This window comes from Mchenga conophoros, linkage group LG22 (assembly GCF_057382185.1).
Source record: "Mchenga conophoros isolate Kocher_MC1m ecotype Shallow Benthic linkage group LG22, M_conophoros_male_GT1.1, whole genome shotgun sequence".
Taxonomy (NCBI): Eukaryota; Metazoa; Chordata; class Actinopteri; order Cichliformes; family Cichlidae; genus Mchenga; species Mchenga conophoros.
Genome location: NC_140546.1, coordinates 6,734,480 through 6,757,923, shown reverse-complemented (window position 1 = coordinate 6,757,923; position 23,444 = coordinate 6,734,480). Strand labels below are relative to the sequence as shown.

General features: G+C 41.7%; 3 long non-coding RNA genes across 11 annotated transcripts; 2 read left to right on the top strand and 1 right to left on the bottom strand.

The window, feature by feature from the left end:
- Positions 1-1,529: 1,529 nt before the first annotated feature.
- LOC146548670 (uncharacterized) lies at positions 1,530-4,401 on the top strand. The gene is made up of 4 exons (XR_014890505.1): positions 1,530-1,674; positions 2,400-2,557; positions 2,983-3,040; positions 3,986-4,401. It is a non-coding gene; the product is annotated as an uncharacterized LOC146548670 (long non-coding RNA).
- Positions 4,402-6,314: 1,913 nt separating this feature from the next.
- Positions 6,315-13,186, bottom strand: LOC146548669 (uncharacterized). 8 transcript variants are annotated; one of them, XR_014890499.1, is made up of 7 exons: positions 13,097-13,186; positions 12,722-12,800; positions 8,201-8,940; positions 7,630-7,750; positions 7,269-7,377; positions 7,042-7,163; positions 6,315-6,899 (listed from the first exon to the last, which is right to left on the bottom strand). It is a non-coding gene; the product is annotated as an uncharacterized LOC146548669 (long non-coding RNA). The 8 variants fall into 8 exon arrangements; XR_014890502.1 differs by lacking the exon at positions 13,097-13,186 and having other exon boundaries at positions 8,201-8,425; positions 8,536-8,940; positions 12,722-13,078; XR_014890504.1 differs by lacking the exon at positions 13,097-13,186 and having other exon boundaries at positions 8,201-8,425; positions 8,575-8,940; positions 12,722-13,078.
- A 6-nt stretch (positions 13,187-13,192) lies between these two features.
- Positions 13,193-15,883, top strand: LOC146548668 (uncharacterized). 2 transcript variants are annotated; one of them, XR_014890506.1, is made up of 3 exons: positions 13,193-13,288; positions 14,247-14,549; positions 14,866-15,883. It is a non-coding gene; the product is annotated as an uncharacterized LOC146548668 (long non-coding RNA). The 2 variants fall into 2 exon arrangements; XR_014890507.1 differs by having other exon boundaries at positions 13,249-14,040.
- The last annotated feature ends 7,561 nt before the right edge of the window (positions 15,884-23,444 follow it).

Here is a 23,444-nt window from a genome sequence, read left to right as displayed (position 1 = left end):
ACCGAACCAGCAGCAAAAGAAGATCCAAACGCTTCACATAAACATCGTCATGAATTCACTCTTTTACTGTTTTGCTTCCATTGCGATGCGCAGCGCTCTCTCTCTCCCTCCCTCTCTCCCTCCCTCCCCCCCCCCTCTCTCTCTCTCGAACAGTTTCGCTTTCTTCATTATTCGCTTGCTTGTTACGCACAAGTCTACTGTTGCTTACAGCGCTGTCGGCCGCTGTTTTTTTCCCTTTTACATTCTTCCGAAAAGAAAACCTCATTTCTGCCGTTCAATACTGAACAAATTTAAACTTTTTAAAATTATTCAAAATGCAAAATGCTTAACTGTGTCTCTAATAAAACCGCTGTAACGTCAGAGGTAATGTTCATTAATTAATGGTTTTCTTTCGTTTTTGATGTACTGCAGAATATTTTTATAAAATCCCAGGCCAGGAAAATCACCTTCATGTTTTTCTGTATTTTATCTAGTGACGATACCCAGCCCTAATATGCAGTGTGTACAGGTAAGACCATTTACACGGACAGCATTTATAGAATGACTATTAAAAGTCAGCGAGTGTCAGTAATGTTAATGTGGTTATGTTAGTAATACACCGAGTGCTAATATAACAGCTTTAAGATGCATTTGTAGATATTATTACGTGTTTTACCGTCTTTATGGTGCTAGCTTAAAGTTACGGTGTAAACGTTAGCTTATATTGGAGTAAAGCTGTTACTGGTTAAACGATGTTAGCACAGAAATATTAGCTTCTGTCATGACTGATGAAGTTACCAGTTAATAAAGTTTTCAGTAAAGTGTTTAATCGCAGCCACAGACTGACAGCAAATATCTCGATTAGGTTCAGTGCATCTATAATAAATATGTGCAAGTTTCAGTGCTTCGTTTAAACTGTATGATACTTATACTGACCCAGGGTCAGTGTAAAATACAATCCTAGCTGTGTGAACAAAGCCTGGCTCCTTTAATCCTGCATGACAAACCTCAGGATGCAGGTTATTATTACTCTTTCCTGCTGGCACACCTGTCACACCTGAGAGTCAGCTAGAAACTTACAGTGACGTGGACATCATGCAAAGACTGCCAGACTCTGTAATACTGCAAATGATCAGTGACTCAGGTTGACACTAAACTTTAAACGGTACCTCTGTGTCTCTGTGTGCTGAACATTTAGGATTGAGTCAGGCTGCATTGACTGTGGGACTTTAATGTGTTAAAAGCAGGTTGAAGACAGCTCAGAAACATTTGAAGATTAAAATTTAGCATTATGGCTGCTGGTGGTTTGTAAAGCCTCTACTCAGCTGTATTTTTGTTACTAACTTATGTTTGTTGTTGTTTAACACAGATTTCAGAAGAGCAAATATGCTTAATAGTTTAACTAGATTTCATTTGTCAGTGTGGGACTGCTGAGTCACCTGAAGAACTCATTTCATTCATTCTCCACATGATGTTCATTTACAGAAATGTTTCACAGGAACTGATTTCTCCCAAAGGTTGAACTAGTGTGTTTCCATAGATTACCTCTGTATGAATGTGCTTCTTAAATGAAGGCAAGTGTTTGTCCTTTTTTGTTCCTCAGGTACAGTACGTGATATCAAGGGCAGGCGGTCAACACTGGGGGTAGACAAGAAGCAGACGTACTTCCAAGAGGGAGCTGCAGTGAGGTCAGAGGTCAGAATCTGAAACAGCTCAGGTTTATATTTTAGAGGTTATAAAAAATCTAAATGTATTTATAAAGAAACCTTTAAATAATAGTCATAATTATGATTATTATAAGAAATATCAAACATTTAAGTGGATTTTCTGTTACACATATCGTGTTAGCCCTGCGATAAACTGGCAGCCTGTCTTTGTCCTGTATCAGCTGGGATAGGCTTCATCCTCCCGCGACCCTGAATTGGATACATTGTATTCCAATTATGTAATCTGATCATTTACAAACTCAAGGTATCTAATCAAAATGTAAGTAATAATTATAAAATGGGAAAGCAGAAATAAGTGTGACATGAATGTAAATGTGTGAGCTGACATAGAGGACAGCTACATGTAGTCTGAAAAACCTTTGTTGTCAAGTTTGCAGGTCTATCAGCACGAGACATTCTTACATAGAAGAGACATTAAAGTCTCTGACTCAGCGAAGCATTATTGGTCCCGTCTGTTTGGATAAATATAGTAAGTTGATGTATGTCCATTTATTGACACATTTTCTTAAGTGCTTATCCAGTTCAGGATCACAGTGGAGCTGCAGCTGGATATGTTCACTAAATAAACCTTACAAAAGTTAACAATAAACCTGCATCCATGTACGTTGTTGTCCACAGGATGAGAAAATCAAACTGGAACACTGTGGAACATGTTAATAAATGTTTGTGTGTTTATGTCTGTGTCTTTCACAGGAGGCGCTGGAAGGTTTCCCTAATAGTTCCTGGTGAATCAAAGCAGAACCATAAAGGTTGCTGGACTGCATGATGGCCTTACCCCTGAGCCGTCATCCTGTTAAAGGAGGAACCAGTTAGAAGCTGTTTTCAAAGTAGCTGAGCAGATTTCATCTCAAGTAAGCGATTAACTGTTTGTTTATCTGTTCTGCCACTTAAAGAGCATTTAAGGACGTCTTTTGAGTGTCCAGTTGAATTAATTCTACTGGCTCTCATGGTCATTTGTTATTATAGACATATTTTTCATGTTCATCCAGCTATTTAGTAAATTCTATCTATTTAGTAATATCCGTCAGCTATAAAATGTAATATAAATATAAAAATATCTAAATATCTCCTGCCCTTTATGTTTTAATGATGTAAGTCTGTTATCGTGTTACATTAGCATTCCTCACATATCAATGAGATGCTGTACAGTTCAATCCTACTGACACAGCAGAGGGATAACGACGGCTATTCAACATCGTTACACGACACATTCGAGCTGCATGACGCAGACAAAGTGACTAAATCATCTTTTTGTGGTTTATTGTCTTCAAACCAGCAGACAAAGCCGATTGCAGAATATGTCGGAGAAGAACTTCAGGCCGTGTACTGAAAAGGTATTTTTTTCTTGTTATCAAAGACATTTGGAGTGGCAGCTTCTACAACTGGTTGTGCTGAAGTAAAGCTTACAGTCTAAGAAGTCACAGTGTTGATATTCAGCACAAAGAGAAAAGCTCACTAGTTTGAATTTATTTACAATCATAGTTTTATAAATTCTGACTGTAAACAGCTTTTACAGCTCTGATATTGTTTGACACTCGATATCAGGTGATGGGGTTTAATTTAAAGGTTTCTGTGTCCCAATGAGCCATTTACACTGACCAGTGTCAGTTTAACTGTAACACATTCATTATTTAGATCCAACAAAGAAATAACTGAATGTAAAAAATGGCAGCCCTCAGGCAGGTTTATAGAGATATATGCATGCATTATGAAATTTATGTATCCCAGATAATTGTTATTCATCTAGTCATGGCAGACCTACCTCTTCCTCCCAAGTTAACTGCAACCCAAAAGAACTAGTGGGGCTATTTACACACTCACAACCAGTTTGGGGTAAAAAGAGCCACCAAAAAGCTGTCAGCCACAGATGAGCTAGAAGAGTTAGAAACTCTACTTATGGAAAAACTTTCTAAGTCTAACAGGGGACAGGTACTCCTGCCCAAATAACATGATATAACCCCACATACAGCCCAGCCATAAAGTGAACCAAGTCATTTAGTTAAAGACAGCATGGGACCAAATGCATGTAACCAGCCTGCACCAACCTGACATTTCTTCCTCCTGAATTAAATGAATGAATGGATGAAAGTTAAATGACTACAAACCTAAAGCCACTAGTTCCCACACTGGAGCTCCCTGACACTGTGTGTTAACCGTATTTAGCTTGCATCAACAGTTGTAACAGGCTAAGCCACCTGAGACACTGCATTGAATTTGTTCCTGTCTTAATGGTTTCAGCTGACTGGTTTCAGCTCAGATGTTCTGCTTTTTCCTTTCAGTAGATCAAAGCAGCTCGTGCTCCTTCTGCTTCCAATTTAGAAGAAGAAGAAGAAGGCGAAGGCTTCAGCGAAGTGGCGTTCATGGTCTCAGTGAGCAGTCACGGTCACACTGCATGTGGTTTTAAAAGCAACATGTCTGTTCACCACAACAATGGAGATGTGTAATATTAGTGCAGCTACGGTTTGTTCTTGAACATCAGTTCTGTTTTCTACTTTGATCACTTAGACCAAAAAAGTGTTGTTTTCAGATTCTTTCTTTTACATCTATAAACCACCTGTTCATTTTTTATTACAATTAGTTTCACATGAATGTTAGTGTTTCCTTTATGATCTTTTAATGCTTACACTACACTGTACACGTCTACATTAGAGACATTTCTGTTGACTCAGAGTTGTGAAATGTTCTTTTATTTGATGCACAATATGAAGTTCATAATTTTCTTACAAATAAAACTATAATGACAAACATGAACAGCTGTGCTTATTTCTGAGACATGAGTTTTTGAATGTGTTCATATTTAGACAGTGTGCATCTGTCTGCTGAAACTGTAATGGTGAACCTGAGGTGATGGTCAACAGAAGGCAAATATATATCAATATAAAACAATATTGAAGTAATGTCTTTACCCCCTGCAGAGTGTGGACGCTGTGCACTCAATCACCTTATTCACTGTAGTAAACATGCACCGCTAGCTCGCGTGACTGTCTCCATGGTTACATCGTATATTATTAGCTATGTAAACAGCTTCCAAAGATGCCGCCATAGCTCTCTGAAGCTGTAACACTTTCACACTTTGCAAATCATTTCACATGTTTGATAGTTATGAAGACAGAATATGTTTTTAAGGTCATGCTAGGTGGTTGCTATGGTGGTTGCTGTGGACTTGGGTGGACCGCGTCCGATTCCTGTTATTAGCTGTCCGCCGTAGGAAGGCTGCGTTCCATTTACAAGTAGTTACAGTCTGCCGCAACTCGAACTCAAACCCCGCTTTGTTCTTTAATTATAGGCCTTTTATAGCCGTTCATGACACGCACACACACAAATAAAGCACTTTGCCTCACCATGAGAATGCAACTTTACCTAACCTAACCTTAAAGTGTCTGATATAGGATAGAAAAATGAAGCAACCAGAGATTTAATGATGAAGACTCTGGGTTCTGTAGTTGACGTTTTACAGTCCTGAATGACTCTTTGCATATGATTTATTGAAGAGGACTTTAGAATGCACTTTACATTTAGACTGTTGCTTACAGTTAGACTGTCAGGGTGTACATTACCTTGTACTCAAGCATCCCAGGACAGAGCCCTGCCCCACCATGAGCCTGGGTGGATACGTGGTTATAATATAAAAGGACCGATACTGAATATGAATATTTCATGAAAATTGAATTATAATACAAATTAGTAATAAGGGTTTCTCTGCGCCCTTCTCTACCCCATACTCAAAGAGCTGCGGGCAGAGAGGGTGACAGGCGAGGATGGCACTGAAGAGAAGATGCTCGGTTTCTGGAGTCTCCTGGTCCTGTCAGTATTAGTAGGATGCATCTGCTGTGTCTTCTCGTGGATGCTCACCTACCTTGACTCGTTCCAGCCTGGTATGGATTTCCCAACACTGTGGACAGTGGCCCACGTCAGAGACGTTTAATATTGATTACATATGTCTGAATTGCTAACCCTAACCCTAACCCTAGCTCAACAGACCACAATGCCCTGGACTGTCAGTATTATTACATGCTGTGAACATAAGTACCTTTGATCACAGTTTATGTTGTAAAAGAGAAGGAATATTGAAAAAAAGATCAACATTGTGATATTATTTGTTCCAAACTGACCAGAAACATGCTTGTCAGACTCTCACAGCAAAGGATCAGACTCACTGTACATGACGGCTCAGGCCAATGATGTCTGTTAGATTGTCAGTTGTTTAGTGCTTCTGTACAGTTAGGGTCACGTCTCTATTTCAGAATAATTAATATGCGGAAAACACTAAAAGTTGATTGTCTTCCAATATTCTAGCATAATTAAAAAACTTTGACTTTGTAAGTACATATTATTAGTCCTAATGCCAGCATGATTCTTCATAACTCCTGCTTTGAAATACTGAGCTTTAAAATTGACCTGATGAAAGATCATTTACAGTGGCACTCTGTCAGGATCATTCTGACTATAAGATCACTGTATTAATCTGAATCCTTCCGCAATGTGCTGTGAATGAATGCTGATGCAACTCACTGTGGGAAAGCTGTTAATAAAATGAATCTGTGACACATGCAACACATTCACAGAGGAAGAGGACACAAAGGGAGGACACGCAGAGGCTGTGTTGAAGTCAGAAATCCAAATCTTTATTAAAAAACAGGCGGCGGTAACGAACAGGAAGACAAGCAGTCCATCAAACAGTCTACAGGGTCAAACATACAGAGAATTCAAACAGCAGTAAAAAATAACTGGACACTGAAAAACATAAAGCAATGTGTGACGCAATAAAAGGAAGCAGCGCAGTATATTCACTGAATTATCATCAATTACAAAAGAGAAAAACGACGATTTCTAAGGATTATTTTCTTAAATGCAGTTAGAGTGGCTGGTAAAGATGGAAACATACAGAATGTAAACTGTGTGAGTTTGTGAACTTTGTTAGTAACAAATGAGGTAAAAAACAAAACAGACAAAACACAGAAAGAGGCTCTCAGTATTCATTAGTAATTAGAAAGAAACATTCTGGTCGTGGATTTTTACAGTCTTAGTTCCGCTCGCTGTCATCATTATAATCATCATGATCAATGGCGAGGTCCTGAGGTGGGCGGGGCTGTCTCTGGTGATGTCACCATGAAGGAACAGCATCTGGCATGCGTTGCTGAAACATCCCAGTACACTGGTGTAGTTTCCTCTCCAGCTGTTTGACATGTGACACTTGAACATTAAGGGGAAGAAGAAGAAACAGTGTTAGGTCAGGTGACCACATGGTTTCTAAAGTAACTGACAGGAAGTAACCAGGCCGTTAGAAATGGATGGCATGTGTTTAGAGTTACTGGAGTTGGGTAACTCTACTTACCAAAAGCAGAAGCACACAGATGAAGGATCAGATGCTGAATGTTGCAGGAACATGCTCATGTGTGGTGGTCATTCAGTGCTGCTCCGGCAGGTTAGACAGTCCAAGACTGATATGCTGCCCATCTGAGAGTTTGAAAACACACATGCAAAGATTTATTTTGTATTACAGTCAAAGTTGGATGTTCATTTTTGTCCTTTAAAAATGTTTGTGTATTTGAAAGCACTAACGTTTAAGGATGACTTGGATCGTCTCCTTTAAAGGGGAGACAAGTGTATCCACTGATCTACGTCACTTTACCTGGATGATGACTCCTCTCCCCCTCACTCAGAAACACTCCTAATATAACCAAGCAAATAAATAATATTGAAGATTTACTTACATCATTACAAAAACATCAAAAACATCTCCCTTTGATTCTATTTCTCCATTCCTGCTGAACATCAGGCAACAAATATCTCAATAAATCACAGTAAAATGTAAAGCACATGTTTTCTCTGCTTTGTCTAACCTCTGCAGAGCCTCTGTCAAGAAAAACACATCTGTAAGCATAAAACAAATATACATTTCATAACACGTCACTGGACAAACCTCGGTCAGTTGATTTCCTCTGTGCAGTGCAGACGAGCATCAGTCAGCAAGTGACTCTGCTGGTTCTTCTGAGGAAACACCACCGTCTCTCCACACCGTCACCATCTGTGAGCACAAACTGCTGCTCTGCCAGCATGTAGGAATCACATATCACACACAGGGGCGAAGAAACATCAGAGCTCAACTTTGGATACTTTAGATCTAAACAGATCAAAGTAGCTCTTAGTTTCAGCAATCAGAATGAATACAATATGGTATTTTCAATACAGGTGTCAAATTAATTTATTAAAACTAATACAGATATATGTATATTTTTTTTTGATAAATTAGTTTGCTAAATTATAAGAATATATATTTTTTTCATTTAACAATTGCAACTGAAAGAAATTAAATGTTGAACAAAAATATATTGTCACATTCTGAGCATGCTCAGCACGCTGACAGACTTGAAGTTGCTACAGATTTTAAGAAGTGATAATTATAGGGAAGAAACTTCTCTTTTTCATCCGTTTATTCAAACATTTGATGCCTCAGCTGTCTCAGTCTATAGCGTTCTGCAACTACAACTAACCTGAGGCTTGGATTTGGCTGCAGGTGCCCCTGTACATCCTTCTCAGCAGCACACATGTTGGTACCATTTAATCCCACTTCTTCCTGAGCTTTGCTTCATCACAAGACCAAAGGTGGCATCCCGTGTCACGGTCTTATCATCATCCAGAAGAAACATTTGAAGAAACATCATGGAGAAGAAACATTTACGCGCCTCCTGGTTTTGTTTTCTGATCCTGCGAAAAGACTGAGGGCAACAAAGCCCAGAGAACACGAGATACACAACATCCAACATTCAGACTCAACAGCCTCCATAAATGAAGAGCACCAGGTTGGTTATAGTAGATATAAGCATACTTCACATTACTGGGTATGAATAATAATGAGGAGGCAAACTTTGAAGATGCAGAGCATGATGTCCCATCATCAGACTGTAAACAAACATCCACCAGGCTTCTTTGTTGCCAAAATTGATGATTCTCCCATCAGGGATCAGTAGCCTGTGTTAACCTGTGGTGGTTTCAGATAAGAAATCTAGCACATAAAAACCAGGGTGGGAGGGATCTCTGCAAACTGACTTAACTCTGCAAGTGTGAAGCTCAACAAAAATCTGACTCTCCAGTCACAGACAAACAAAAACTGCAGCTGGGAGATAGAAAACGCTGTCTGGGTCTTGCTGGATGTTGCTGGTCAGAGTCCCACATTAGCAGAGTGCTTCTTGGTCCCACTGACCCATGTGGACAGTGACTGTGGAGAACTGTTCTGGAAAACAGAGAAGAGAATTAAAATAACAAAAAGCCAAACAGGATTTCCACAAAGACTCTCTTGGAATCAGCAATCAAAAAATCACTGGTTCATATTTCAATTAAATATTAACAGGTTTCTTAAATGTACGCAGTTCAGATCTGATTTAATTTAATTTCCTTCACACAGCACATTCGTCCAGGCTGACAGGTAAACATAGAATTAATCTCAGGTAACATGACTCATAGTAGAGTTTCAGTAAGAAAGATTGCAGGCTCTAATATTATTACCACACAATCCAAGGACACACCAACAGCTCCGATTTCTAGAACTATTTAGACAAATGTCTTCTGAATATTCAATTCAGGTTCACAGTGGGAGGGTGGGAGGTGTCGTGGAAAGAGCTGTGATCAAGCTATTTATTACTGCGCCGACACACATCAAACATCACAGTTCAGTCATGTCAGAGCTGCCACAGAGAATCAGAATCAGAATCAGAATGGGTTTATTGCCAGATGTTGAGGTTTACAACATTAGGAAATTGCTGCGGTGCTTCAGTGCAGACAATAAGAATTAAAGTGCTATGTAGAAAGAAAGATATGTGCATGAGATATACATGAGATATATACATGAGAATAAGAATTAAGAGTGCTACGTTGAAAGATATATACATGAGTGCAGGTGGTGATCAGTGCCAAACATGAAATGATGCAGTGACACAGCGTAGGGTCATGTGTTAGTGGCGGGGACAATCATGTGGTTATTGTTCATGTGTCCAACAGCAGAGGGGAAGAAACTGTTCTTGTGGCGAGAGGTTCTGGTGCGAATGGACCGGAGCCTCCTGCCTGAGGGGAGCAGGTCAAACAGACTGTGTCCAGGGTGAGAAGGGTCAGCTGAGATCCGGGCTGCACGCCGCAATGTCCTGGAGGTGTACAGGTCCTGCAGAGATGGGAGTCTGCAGCCAATCACCTTCTCAGCAGAGCGCACAACACGCTGCAGTCTCTGTTTGTCCCTGATAGTGGCTCCAGCGTACCACACGGTGATGGAGGAGGTGAGGATGGACTCGATGATTGCAGTGTAGAATTGCATCATCGTCCGTGTTGGCAGGTTGAATTTCTTCAGCTGCCTCAGGAAGTACATCCTCTGCTGGGCTTTCTTGATGACGGAGGTGATGGTGGGCTCCCACTTCAGGTCCTGGGTGATGGTGGTACCTAGGAAGCGGAATGAGTCCACAGAGGTGATGGGGGTGTCAGTCAGGATGATGGGGGGGAGTGGGGCTGTGTGCTTCCTGAAGTCCACAATAATCTCCACTGTCTTCTGGGCATTCAGCACCAGGTTGTTGTGGCTGCACCAAGACACCAGACGTTCAACCTCCCTCCTGTAGGCAGACTCGTCCCCGTCCGAGATGAGCCCAATGACGGTGGTGTCATCGGCGAACTTGATTAGCTTGACAGACTGGTGGGTGGAGGTGCAGCAGTTGGTGTACAGGGAGAAGAGCAGAGGAGAAAGAACACAGCCCTGAGGGGAGCCGGTGCTGATGGTCCGGGAGTCCGAGACATTCTTTCCCAGCCTCACGTGCTGCTTCCTGTCCGTCAGGAAGTCAGTGATCCACCGGCAGATGGGATCAGGCACATTCATCTGGGAAAGCTTGCCTCGGAGATGGTCTGGAAGGATGGTGTTGAAGGCAGAGCTGAAGTCCACAAACAGGATCCTGGCGTAGGTTCCTGGGGAGTCCAGATGCTGCAGGATGAAGTGTAGGGCCATGTTGATGGCGTCGTCTACAGACCTGTTGGCTCTATATGCAAACTGCAGGGGGTCCAGGAGGGGGGCCGTGAGGGTCTTGAGATGGGAGAGAACTAGGCGCTCAAATGACTTCATGACCACAGATGTCAGAGCCACGGGTCTGTAGTCATTTAGTCCAGTGATCCTAGGTTTCTTGGGGACAGGGATTATGGTAGAGGACTTGAAGCAGGCAGGCACATGACATGCCTGCAGTGAGGAGTTGAAGATGCCAGAAAACACTGGGGCCAGCTCGTTTGCACAGTGTCTGAGGGTGGCAGGAGACACACCGTCTGGGCCGGGAGCTTTCCGAGCATTCAGACTCCTAAACTGCTTCCTCACATCTGCTTCATGAATATGAAGAGTTGTGGTCGGAGGAGGTGGTGTGAAATCCTCTTTTGTGTGGGGTGAGGGGGCGGGTGTTGCAGGTGAACAGTTTGAAGGTGGTGATGGCTCTATGGAGGGGGGAGAGGTGGGGGAATGAGTGTCCAAAGTGCCTCTATTGTTGGGGTCGTTGGAGGTGTGAAGGCTGCCTGATGGCTCGTCAAAACGGCAGTAGAAGTTGTTAAGGGTGTTGGCTAAGAGCAAGTCATCAGTGGAGTGGGGGGTTTTAGGCTTGTAGTTTGTAATATTCCTAAAACCTTTCCACACAGAGGCCGAGTCATTCTCTGAGATCTGCTGCTGCATCGTGCTCCTCCTCCTTTATGCATTCCAAGGAAGAGGGAGGAAGTTACAAACTGATCCTACCACACTTCACATGTCTCGCTATGAAACCTAACGCATCAATGGTTGTGCTGTTTGGTGCCCTTGGCCTTATCAGCACCTGTAAAGGGAGTTGTTTTCTCAAACTGCTGACGCTGAAGTAAGTTCATCTAGTTTTAGAAACTTTCACTGAACAGTAACAGTGTCACAACTAAGCATATGCATAAGCACTTAAATACTTTAAATGATAATAACAGAAAATTTCTTTTACAGGAGCTAGAGCCTGTCCCAGTAGTCATAGGTAGAGCACATCTGGACAGGTCACCAGTGTGTCAGAGGACTAACACAGAGACAGACATCAGAGTAACAAATCTATTTAAAATTAATGTAAGTTTGCTGCAGCTGTATGTATGAACATGTGTTTCTGTGCTCACAGTCCACCTCTCAGGAACCTGCAGTTGACTTTTAGTCAACTTTAAACAGACCTCACAAAAGGCTGATGTGGCTGGATCAGTAGTCTGATTTAAGTAAGATACCTTTGGCCAGGGATTCATCTGGTGCATCGCTTCACTGCAGTCTTACGTATTTTCCCCACACCTGAATAAAAAATACTGATATATACAAATAACAGCTTCAGCTGATGCAGCCTGACTCAATCCTAAATGTTCAGCACACAGAGACACAGAGGTGCTGTTTAAAGTTTAGTGTTAACCTGAGTCACTGATCATTTGCAGTATTACAGAGTCTGGCAGTCTTTGCATGATGTCCACGTCACTGTAAGTTTCTAGCTGACTCTCAGGTGTGCCAGCAGGAAAGAGTAATAATAACCTGCATCCTGAGGTTTGCCATGCAGGATTAAAGGAGCCAGGCTTTGTTCACACAGCTAGGATTGTATTTTACACTGACCCTGGGTCAGTATAAGTATCATACAGTTTAAACGAAGCACTGAAACTTGCACATATTTATTATAGATGCACTGAAGCTAATCGAGATATTTGCTGTCAGTCTGTGGCTGCGATTAAACACTTTACTGGAAACTTTATTAACTAGTAACTTCATCAGTCATGACAGAAGCTAATATTTCTGTGCTAACATCGTTTAACCAGTAACAGCTTTACTCCAATATAAGCTAACGTTTACACCGTAACTTTAAGCTAGCACCATAAAGACGGTAACACACGTAATAACATCTACAAATGCATCTTAAAGCTGTTATATTAGCACTCGGTGTATTACTAACATAACCACATTAACATTACTGACACTCGCTGACTTTTAATAGTCATTCTATAAATGCTGTCCGTGTAAATGGTCTTACCTGTAAACACTGCATATCCACCGGATTCCAGCCAGAGTGGATTCTGGAGTCTTCCACGCTCCTGTTAGTGATCCTCCATCTGGATGGATGAGAACAACCTTCTGAACAATCTAGCAGGAGATGGCCCATATCTATGGGACTGGTTTGTGCTAATAACGCTAATGTATGGACTGATAACAGCCGAAGTGGGTGAATAAAGTCACCCAGTAGCTAGCTGTGCCATTACCCAGCATACATCACTCCCTCCATAAATGCAATAAACCATACAAAAGTATCGTTCTACCTGTTTTTCAGGTAGTTTTTTACATTATATAATTTATTGTGTTCAGTATACGTCACTATAATGTGATTTCGGAAATATATAAATATACGGACAACAGGCTCTTCCGCGGCAATCTCTTCAATCGGAGGACCCTTCACGTCAATTCCCGACGCGAGGGGGGTACCCTGCGCGTCCATAAGTGCAGCAGAGGGAGCCTGACCATGCGTCACACGTTTGACGAGTTGGGAGTGAGAACGTGTTGGACAGTGTGAAAAATGATCATACTGGAGAGGAGAGATGCACAGGTGGGGGCGACATCCAGGCTGAGAGAAATTTGCCCGAGTGTTTGGAATTTTTTGCTGAGGACTGTTATGCTGGTTTATATCAATCTGAACAGATTAATTGACGCTTATTTTGGATTGCAGACTTTGGACTTGGAAGCTGGAAAGTGGAGTCAGTGTGGGAGGGTTGGGCAGACTAACATGATAGGGAAGGAGGTGGAGAGCTATAACAGCAGTTATGGAGATGAGCGATGAGGAGGTATATGGGAGTAATACAGAGGTAAATGAGCAGCAGGAGGTGGTGAGAGGAGGTGGATACTGGATGGCCAATGACAGAAAGAGAAACAAGGAGCAGGAGGCTAGGCTGGAAGGTAGAGACAGTAAGAGTTGGGAGGATGTGGTGAAGAAGTCAAAGCTGGAATCCCTTCATCTTGTGTTGAGCTTCCAGGGTAATGGAGAAAAACAGGTGGAAAAGGCGACAAAGCTTGTGAGTGTAAGAAAAGTCAAAGTGTAAAGAAGTGTGAAAGTTGGAGTGCAGAGAGTGAGTGGGAGTAAGGAGATGATAACAGGAGTCCCCTTTAGTGTTAACACAGCAGCATTTTGGTTTTGGTGTCAAACCAAAATGCTTGAACAGTGGAGGGGAAGGTAGTGCTGCCTACTGAGGATGTGAGACGATGAAGCAAGAGGCCGATTTCCCACAGTGGACAACCTTAAACCCATTTCTTTTGTTTTGGTGCCTCCCACCAGAGGTCCAGGTGGAGCTGTGGAGCCAGCAGGTGTTTAACAAAATAACACATTTCTGTTTCATAGCCTCAAGTTAAAGTAATGTCAGTTAAATATGACGTGTGGAAATACTGCAAATTGCGTTTTTCCTTAACTGTTCACATTTCCTTTCCTTGTCTGTTTTTCCTTTCTCAACTTTCAATACTACTTTCATCCACGTTCACTCACTCTACACAACTTCTATCTTCCTCCTCTCCAGTTCTTCCATCAGTGTCTCTCCTCCAGAAGACTCCCTCCTCTCCAATCAGCTGCCACGCTACAGGTTTCTATCCTGGCAGAGCCGTGATGTTCTGGAGGAAAGGTGGGGAGGAGATTCATGAAGATGTTTATCTTGGAGAAATCCTCCCCAACAATGATGAGACCTTCCAGATGAATGCTGACCTGAGCATATTATCAGTCACACCTGAAGACTGGGGAAGGTACGACTGTGTCTTTCAGCTCTCTGGTGGTGTGGACATCATCACAAATCTGAATGAAAGCATTATCAGGACCAACTGGAAAGGTGAGAAAAACATATTTGAGCAATTTAGTTTGTTGATACAGTGGATTGTCTAAACTGTGAGGCTTGAATCTTTCTTCCTGGCTTCTTTTTTCATTATTATTATTACTTTGGGAATAACTGATGGAGATCCAAGCTGGGCTGGAAAATATGTACATTCTTCAAGGCTGTTAATGCTGTTAATATTCTTAAGATTAAGAAAAAAAAACGTATTTTTTTTAGTCTGTGAATTAAAAAAAAGTTCCACTAATGTTTCATACAAAAGCCATTCCACGATCAGTGGACTAACTGAAATTGTTTTATTTTTTTAACCCTCCAGCTCCTGTCAGTGTCACTGAACTCTCTGTGTGACTGAATCAACATCACGTAGACAAACACAGCACCCTACAACCGAGGATACACCCCTCCAGTTAGACAAGTTTAGGGAACCGAAGATTCATGGTTATTTTATTAGTGATTTTTCTACATAACAGTTTTTAAATTTCTAGTAATTTTTAATACCATCATATAATCATTCAGTTGTTACTGAAAGAGACAAGTCAGAATCTGTAATATCCATTTCAGTCAAATTTATCTATTTCATCCATATTAACAATGTTTAGTAGTTTTCAGTTTGAGTTTCAGAGCTCAGAAACATCAAACTGTCCCGTGTGTCTCCAACACTGCCTGTTCTCCTGTGTGGGTATTAAAAGGTCGCTCTACATTAATTATGTCCTTAAGTGTCAAACCAGAGCCTGACCCACTGCTTTCAGCTGGATCAGCAGGCCAAAGGTTTTGGGCAGTGTCATGCAACTCTTTGCTTAAAGTTGTTTTATTTTCCAATAAAATGAATTTATGATCCCCCCCCCCCCCCCCCCCCCCAATATTTACTAAAATGTTTTGAGTGTATATCTGTGTCACGAGTGTGTATCTCAATAATGATATGCAGATGAGATGCAATTATGCCCCTTCTGGCTGCCTTGATAATTATTTTATTCAACTTAATGTCAAATATGACGGCCTCGCAATCACAAAATTTAGTGATAATCATCAGCCAGAAAACTCAAAGTATAAAAATGTGACAGAAATCAGGGATTTTGGGGGGGATACTGTCCTGTGTTTTGTTGCTCACATAAAAATGGCATTCAGTCATGTTTCATTCAAATACAAATAAATAAAAATGATAAATCTCTTAACTACTGTATTTGTTTTCTTTATTGACTTTTTAAAAAAGCTCTATTAAAATGTTTTTAGAAGCATTAAGGGCTAAACTGCAAATACACAACCTTATTAATTTTTGTTCAATTTTCTAAAAAAGTGAAAAAGACAGAAAGATGTTTATCATCGTAGAGAAATGAACGCCCTGATATATTTGTAAGAAAAAAGAAACATCTCAAGTAAAAATAATTTTGTAGAACAGGTTAAATGTTGTTGTGTGTGTGTGTTTTGTGTTGTGTGAACTTTAGATTTTTTTTTAAAGAGCTTTTTTCTCTTTTAGAACAAAACAAATATTTGGACATTTTGTGGGTTTTTTATGCAGTAAGTGCATATGTGATAATTTCTTTATAAATGCACACAAAATGTCACATGCATGGTTAAATGTCCTCGGCACTGCTGTAGGTGAACGAGGCAGCCGATCATATGCATGTAATTAAGCTCTTTCCCATAAGGCGTCACTGCTGAGCTTTCTAACAGCGGAGGCATTGATTAAAGCTCAACCGGAAAATGACACTTTGTACACACTGTACAAATGCTTACGGCAATTTTACAGCCTTTTCACTTTTCTGTTTACTGCGTGTAGTTTAGAATGAGCCCATGAACGCTGTCTGGTCTGCTGATCCAAGACCTCTTTGAGGTACTTATCTCGAGCATGCTTTTTGACCACTCTGCATGTTCTGAACTTCTCTGTTTCCCTGTCACAAAGTGACGTGGCGAGCATAAAAGTGGACTGACTGAGGCAGACTTCCTCAGAGATATAGACGGACAGAGATTCACCAATGACTTAAAAACTGTTTTTATAAATTCTACAGAACAATTTCAAAATTCTGTTTCTCTTTTCTCTTTTTTCTTATTTGTATTGTGTTGGCTACATCTGGCTTTATTTATTATTACTGTTTTTATTGCTTAAAAATAAATTACTGTCAAGGTGATCTAAATACAGGTAAGGCTCCCATGCGGGGCTCCAAGTGAATAATTACAGCGAATAACAAAACACCGTTCCAAAAAAAGTCAGAACAGTTGGAAGGTTCAGTCTGCAAAAAGCTTAAAATGTAATGCAATGTCAATTTTCTCCCAGAATTCACCAGAGTCAGTGTCACCGCTTGATGTCTTGAAAACTCCAAATGCTGCATTCAGGGAAAGTCTCACAATAAGAGGCAAGATGGGAAGTGCAGACAGATCAGAAAATTAAACAAAAAAAAGACAGATGGCTTAATAAAAACAGCTTTTAAAACGGAAAAAAACAAAGTCTGAAATTTCCATGAAAGCCTCTTTATTGTTTTGAAGCCTTTTTAAAGGCCAGATTGAGCTGGCTAATCAGCAGGAAGAAGACTGGCTGAGCTCTGCTCCTTTGCAGACTAAACCCTGTGGACTGCTGATAGCCAGTGGCTATTATCAGGCTATTATCATTGTTACAACTATTCATAAATCAAAACATTATTTACCTATTTATCGGAACAGCAGGTCATGTACACTCTTTAAACATAAACTGAATCTTGAATTTATGAAAATCAGTTTTGTACTTGTAAATCAGGATTTGTATGTGTAAAAAGAATTTGTGTGTGGATTTAGCCAAAAAAAAAAAAAAACCTTGCAAGTTACAAGTACGAATTCTGACCCTACTTTTCTTCCTTTCATCTGATTGGTCAATGTTATGTCAATCACAAATGTAACAATCCAATCAGAGAACAGATGAGTTTGGCTGTCGGAGGGGTGTTTTTTTTTAACTGCAGGTCTTTGAAGGGAATAAATGCCATTTTACATGTTATGCAGTGTTTTGGAAATGACAGTCTTCATCACAAAGCTTTCTTCGTTATTAATTAGCATACATGTTTTTATTGAACATTTGAAGAACTAGCAAAAAAACCCAGAAATTCTTGTAGAGGACATAAAGTCAGAGATAGAAACGACAAGGAGCAGGTGCATCTACAGGTAGAGCTGCTGCAAAAACCCACAGAGTTCAGCAGCCAGCGTAACAAATTCTGGATCCTTTGCTTTTAGTTAGCAGTTAGTGTTGTGTTGGGCTCTTTTAATAAAACTCCTCGTTTAGGCGATAATGTGGAACACCACCATCTTTATTTCCAGCTTACTCTCTCTCCCCCAAAACATAGCATCACTTCCTGTCTAGAAGGGTAAGTACTGCCGCCTAGTGGCGCATGATATTCACCAATATAGATTACACCACATCCCCCTTACTGAAGTTAGACTGGTACATTCTTTTGTTCTTCAAACAAAACATAACTGCATATAGTTTTTTTCAATACAGGCATACCCCAACATTTCAGGAAACATAAAGTCAGTATTGTCATAAACACTTTTTCTCTTCCTCCTGTAACAGAATAAACACTTTCTCTTTTCTTTTCCACCTGTAACAGAATAAACACTTTTTTTCCTTTCACCATGCTACTCTTCAAACCACAACTTAGCATTTGAAACACACTTTTCATTTTCAAACAATCAGCTTCACAGATCAAGTCTTTTCGGTTTAATCACCTCCCTACCAGACCGGGTTCTAACCACACCTGGTGTATGGGGTGCGCTTGGCACAGAAACTGTCTCTGTAGGAGCGGCTTGGATCTGTGTGGCTTCGGTTTGAGCCTCTGTTTGCGGGATCTGCACAAGATGACTGCGGTTCCTTCTAATTGTCCCTTGGGGCCCACTGATGACGTACGATCGTGGAGTCGGGTGGACTGCTGTCACTGTGCCCTGTGCTCTTGCATCCGTGATCCAGACTGGTTGACCTGGCACCAATTTATCCAGTTCTCTTGTTCTATGTCTCTTGTTAAAACTTGCGGTTTGTCTCAGCCGTTTCTCTCTCTCCGAACAACTAACCTGCTGAAAATCCGGCAGACAGGGCTGTAAGGTTTCAGGAAGCATTGGCAAGGTAGTACGAAGCCTGCGCCCCATGAGAAGTTGAGCCGGGCTGTAGCCATTTGCCAGTGCTGTTGTTCTGTATGCCAGCAACGCCTTGTATGGATCACTAGCCTTTTTGAGGAGATTCTTGACGGTCTGGACGCCTCTCTCCGCTTCGCCGTTGCTCTGCGAGTACCTGGGACTACTGGTAACATGCTCAAAGCAGTAGTCCTTTGCAAAGTCTCTCATTTCTTGACATGCAAATTGTGGCCCATTATCGGTGATCAATACTTCAGGGATTCCATGGCGTGCAAATATTGACTTTAAATGCACAATCACATTGGCTGAACGAGTTGGACTGAGTTGAGCAATTTCGACATATCTCGAGAAGTAATCCACTACTAACAGATAGTTTTTGTCTTTTAGTGTGAACAGATCAGCTCCTAAGTTCTGCCATGGCCTCTCAGGTAAACGTGTGGGCATAAGAGGTTCCCTCACATTAACTCTTTCCTGAATGCACAGCCTGCACTTAAGGACAAGTTCACCGATCTGGTTACTCAGGCCTGGCCACCACACTGCTTGTCGCGCACGTTCTCTACACTTGACTACTCCTTAGTGTCCCTCGTGTATTTTGTCCAGAACTGCGTTTCGCATGTTTGCAGGTATGACCAACCTTGTACCTCTCAGTAGTAGTCCATTGTGTACACTCAAAACTGCTCTTTCAGACCAGTAGTGCTTTACCACTCCCTGCAGCTGGTTCCTGTCCGGCCAGCCCTCTGCACAGTACTTCATGACTTGCGAACAGACGCTGTCAGACTGCAGCTGCTCACGGAGATCTGAAAGGTATTTGCTGCTAGTAGGAAGGCCCTCCAGCAAGGTGTCAACGTAGATATCAGTGTCCTCCATAAGGTCATTGTCTCTGGGAATCACGTTGCCTGCCAACGGCAACCGTGACAGCGTGTCGGCTGTGGTGAGGCTTTTGCCTGGAATGTGCCTTATAGTGTAAAAATACCTCATCAGGCGCATGCGGAATCTCTGTATCCGCGGTGGAAGCAAATCCAGGGCTTGCCCTCCGAGTAGGCTCACTAGTGGCTTATGGTCGGTCTCAAGCTCAAAGTGTAGCCCTAGAATAAAGTCACTGAATCTTTCACAGGCCCAGGTGAGCGCTAGCGCTTCTTTTTCCAGCTGAGCGTAGCGCTGCTCTGTGGCTGTCAATGATCGCGAGGCATACGCGACAGGTGACCACACATCATTGTCTTTCTGTAGTAAGACTGCCCCCAACCCGTATGAAGAAGCATCTGCTGAGATCTTCTGGGGTTTGTTTGGGTTGTAGAGCTGTAGCACTGGTGCAGATGACAATTCTTGTTTTAAACTGTTAAAGGCGTTTTGTTGCTCCTGCCCCCAGTACCACATGTTTTTAGTTGAAAGCAAGTCTCTCAGTGGTTTGTCTTTTTCAGAAAGATTTGGGATGAATTTCCCCAGCTGGTTCACCATTCCTAAGAAGCTCCTAAGCTCACTCACAGTGTTTGGCTCTTTCATCTTCTGCACCGCACTAGTTTTGTCAGGGTCGGGGCTCATGCCTTCAGATGACACAATGAATCCTAAGAATTTCACTGCTCTTTTGCCAAACTCACATTTTGACATGTTCAGGGTGACGCCTGCCTTCTCTGCACGGTCGAGGACAGCGTGGAGTCTCATGTCGTGCTCCTCTCTCGTAGATCCCCAGACCAGGATGTCGTCCATGTGGCATACGACTCCCGCGAGGCCGGCTGTCACTTCTGTCACCATCATGTTTTGGAAATGCTCTGGTGCACTGGAAATACCAAATGGCAGACGGTTGAAATGGTACCTCCCAAATGGCGTAATAAATGTGGTGAGGAGAGCAGATTCTTTGGACAGCGGTATTTGCCAAAAGCCCATGTTAGCATCGAGCTTGGAGAAATACTGCGCCCCTGTGAGCATGCCTAGTGTTTGGTCGACAGAGGGAAGGATATATCTTTCACGACACACCGACCCATTTAAAGGTGTCATGTCCACGCAAATGCGGACTGTCTCTTTGTCCTTTTTAGGGGCTACGACCATGCCGCAACACCAGTCTGTGGGCTCCTCCACACGACTGATCACCCCCAACTGTTCCATCCTCTGCAGCTCTGCTTTGACTTTGCCCAGTAGTGGGAGAGGAACACGCCTAGGCACTTTCAGTGAATAAGGTTTAGCGTCGGGCTTCATCTTAATCGTGTACGGTTTTTGAACAAGCCCGAGCCCATCCCATAGCTTCGGGTACACTTTCTTCACTGTCTCAAAGTCAACATTGTCCATTCGGGCAATTAATTTCAGTCTCACAGAAGCTGTCCTGCTTAAGAGAGCTACACGCAGGTTTCTGACTACGTAGATCGTCTCTGCAGTGCTCCTGTCACTGTAGGAAATGTCCTCCTTTGTGGACCCGAGCACGGTCAGTGCTGCACCTCCTGGTCCATACAGTGGCTTTTCAGCTTTTTGCAGGTGCTCATTTGGCTGCTTAATGTCTTTGAATGTCTCTTCTGAGATAGCTGTGACATCTGCCCCCGAGTCTAATTTGAAGGTCATGCTTTTGCCTCTCACGCAGATGTTAGCGAGCCACGGGTCTTCTCCTGAATCCAGTTCACCCAGGAAGAGTCCATCTGCACAGTCTGCCACCTCATGCACAGCTGTAGACCTACAAACTCTCCCGTAGTGTCCACGTTTCCCGCAGTTGTGGCATTCTGCATTTTTAGCTGGGCACTGTGCTGCTGGGTGCATCTGTGTTTTTCCACATTTAAAACATGTTTTAGTCTCTTGCTTTGTTATTTGTGGTTTTCGTGGCTTGAGCTGCTTTTGCTCTCTGCTTCTGAATTTATTTGGCTGTGACTTTCTGACATGCACGGCATCCATGGCTGTTTTGCCTGTGCTGCTTTCGCCTCTGAGGTCAGTTTGCTGTCTTTTTATTTCCTCAGATTGTCTCGCCATTGTGATAGCTTTGGTAGCACTTCTGACACCATGTTGTGTTGGGCTCTTTTAATAAAACTCCTCGTTTAGGCGATAATGTGGAACACCACCATCTTTATTTCCAGCTTACTCTCTCTCCCCCAAAACATAGCATCACTTCCTGTCTAGAAGGGTAAGTACTGCCGCCTAGTGGCGCACAGTGTTGGTCAAGTTACTTGAAAAAAGTAATCAGTAACTAATTACTGATTACTTCCCCAAAAAAGTAATCCCATTACTTTACTGATTACTTATTTTCAAAAGTAATTAATTACTTAGTTACTTAGTTACTTAGTTACTTTTTAAAAACACGATTTACAACCTGAAGAGGTGATAAAGCGATAGATCTTTCAGCCCAATTCTACTTTTTCTACATAATCCATCATACAAAATGTAATCAAATGGAAAAGTCTCTTTTTTTAACTTGTTTTATCATTTTTAATCTTCTAACTTTATGCATCAAGCAAAAATTTAATTATATGCAACATTCTCTGAGTTGAATAAATGAGTTTAACATTTAAACCTATTTTCTGCACATTCCAGCACATAAAATAAAATAATTTTTTTGTGTTTACACTCACTCTTTCAAATAGATGCAAGTAAAACACAGCAGAACATAAATAAAGTCAAAGACTCAGCGGTCCTGTTGCTCTATTTTCACCTGTAAAGCAGGACTGCAGTAGGCGGAGGTTTACCCTGGTGCAGGTGTGCAGCGGTCAGTGGAAGGATACGGCAGTGTCTCTGTGAGTTTCCCATTACGTCGTTGCGCTCTTGGTGCTTCCTTGGAAGTTTAGGGTTTTTTTTCGCTGTAAAAAGAAGTTTTCTTCCCACGCACGATGGACGCTAATGTTTTTGTCACTTTTTATGGAATCAAACTCAAAGTAAGGTCAGTACTTCCACGCTTTAAACGCTGCATGCTCATACTCTCTCCCGCACTCGATATGTGATCCATTGTTGATCTGCACACAGCTGTTGTCACTAACGGCGCACTCGCTTACGTCACTGTCGTGAGACATTCTCGCAAAAAATCACGGTTTTAGTAACGCAGTATTCCTACGGGAAAGTAACGGTAATCTAATTACCGATTTTGCAATAGTAATCCCTTACTTTACTCGTTACTCGAAAAAAAGTAATCAGATTACAGTAACGCGTTACAAGTAACGCGTTACTGCCCATCTCTGGTGGCGCATGATATTCACCAATATAGATTACACCACAGTTAGCATTAGCAGCACATCCTACGTCCAATGTGAAAGGACTTTTATGCTGCGCACTGTGACTCACAGCAATGGTCCCGGGTCAGCCCTGACTTTGTGTTAAACTAATCCTAAAGTAATAATGTATTTCTAACCACTGACATACCACAACTTTATCCTTTCAACAGCTGCTGAAAGTTAGGGGACCTAACTGCTGTCGGATATTTATATAGAGATCCTCTAGCTTCTTCAGATCTAAGGTCAAATGGTCCCAGATTTAAACCCAGTGGGATTATCCCCCCAGGATGGACAAAGGGACTCTCCACCATTTGACCTTAGAACTGAAGAAGCTTCTCGGATGAGAGGTGAAACGTCTTCGAGCAACTTAAAGAAGTCCAGACGCTTTTCTTTCCAAGCTCCTTAGACGAGCAGAGATAATATTATTATTACGAGGAAATCAGTCATATATATATATATGTGTGTGTGGTGTGTGTGTGTCATTATTCCATTAAGAAAATAAACAATTGATTTTACAGTTTACATTTATATTTTCTATTTTATTTTTCTCTGTTGCATATTCTGTAAACATTTTATTATGTGCATATAATCTGTTTCTCATTAAAAGTTAATGAAAAACAGATTTTAAGAATTC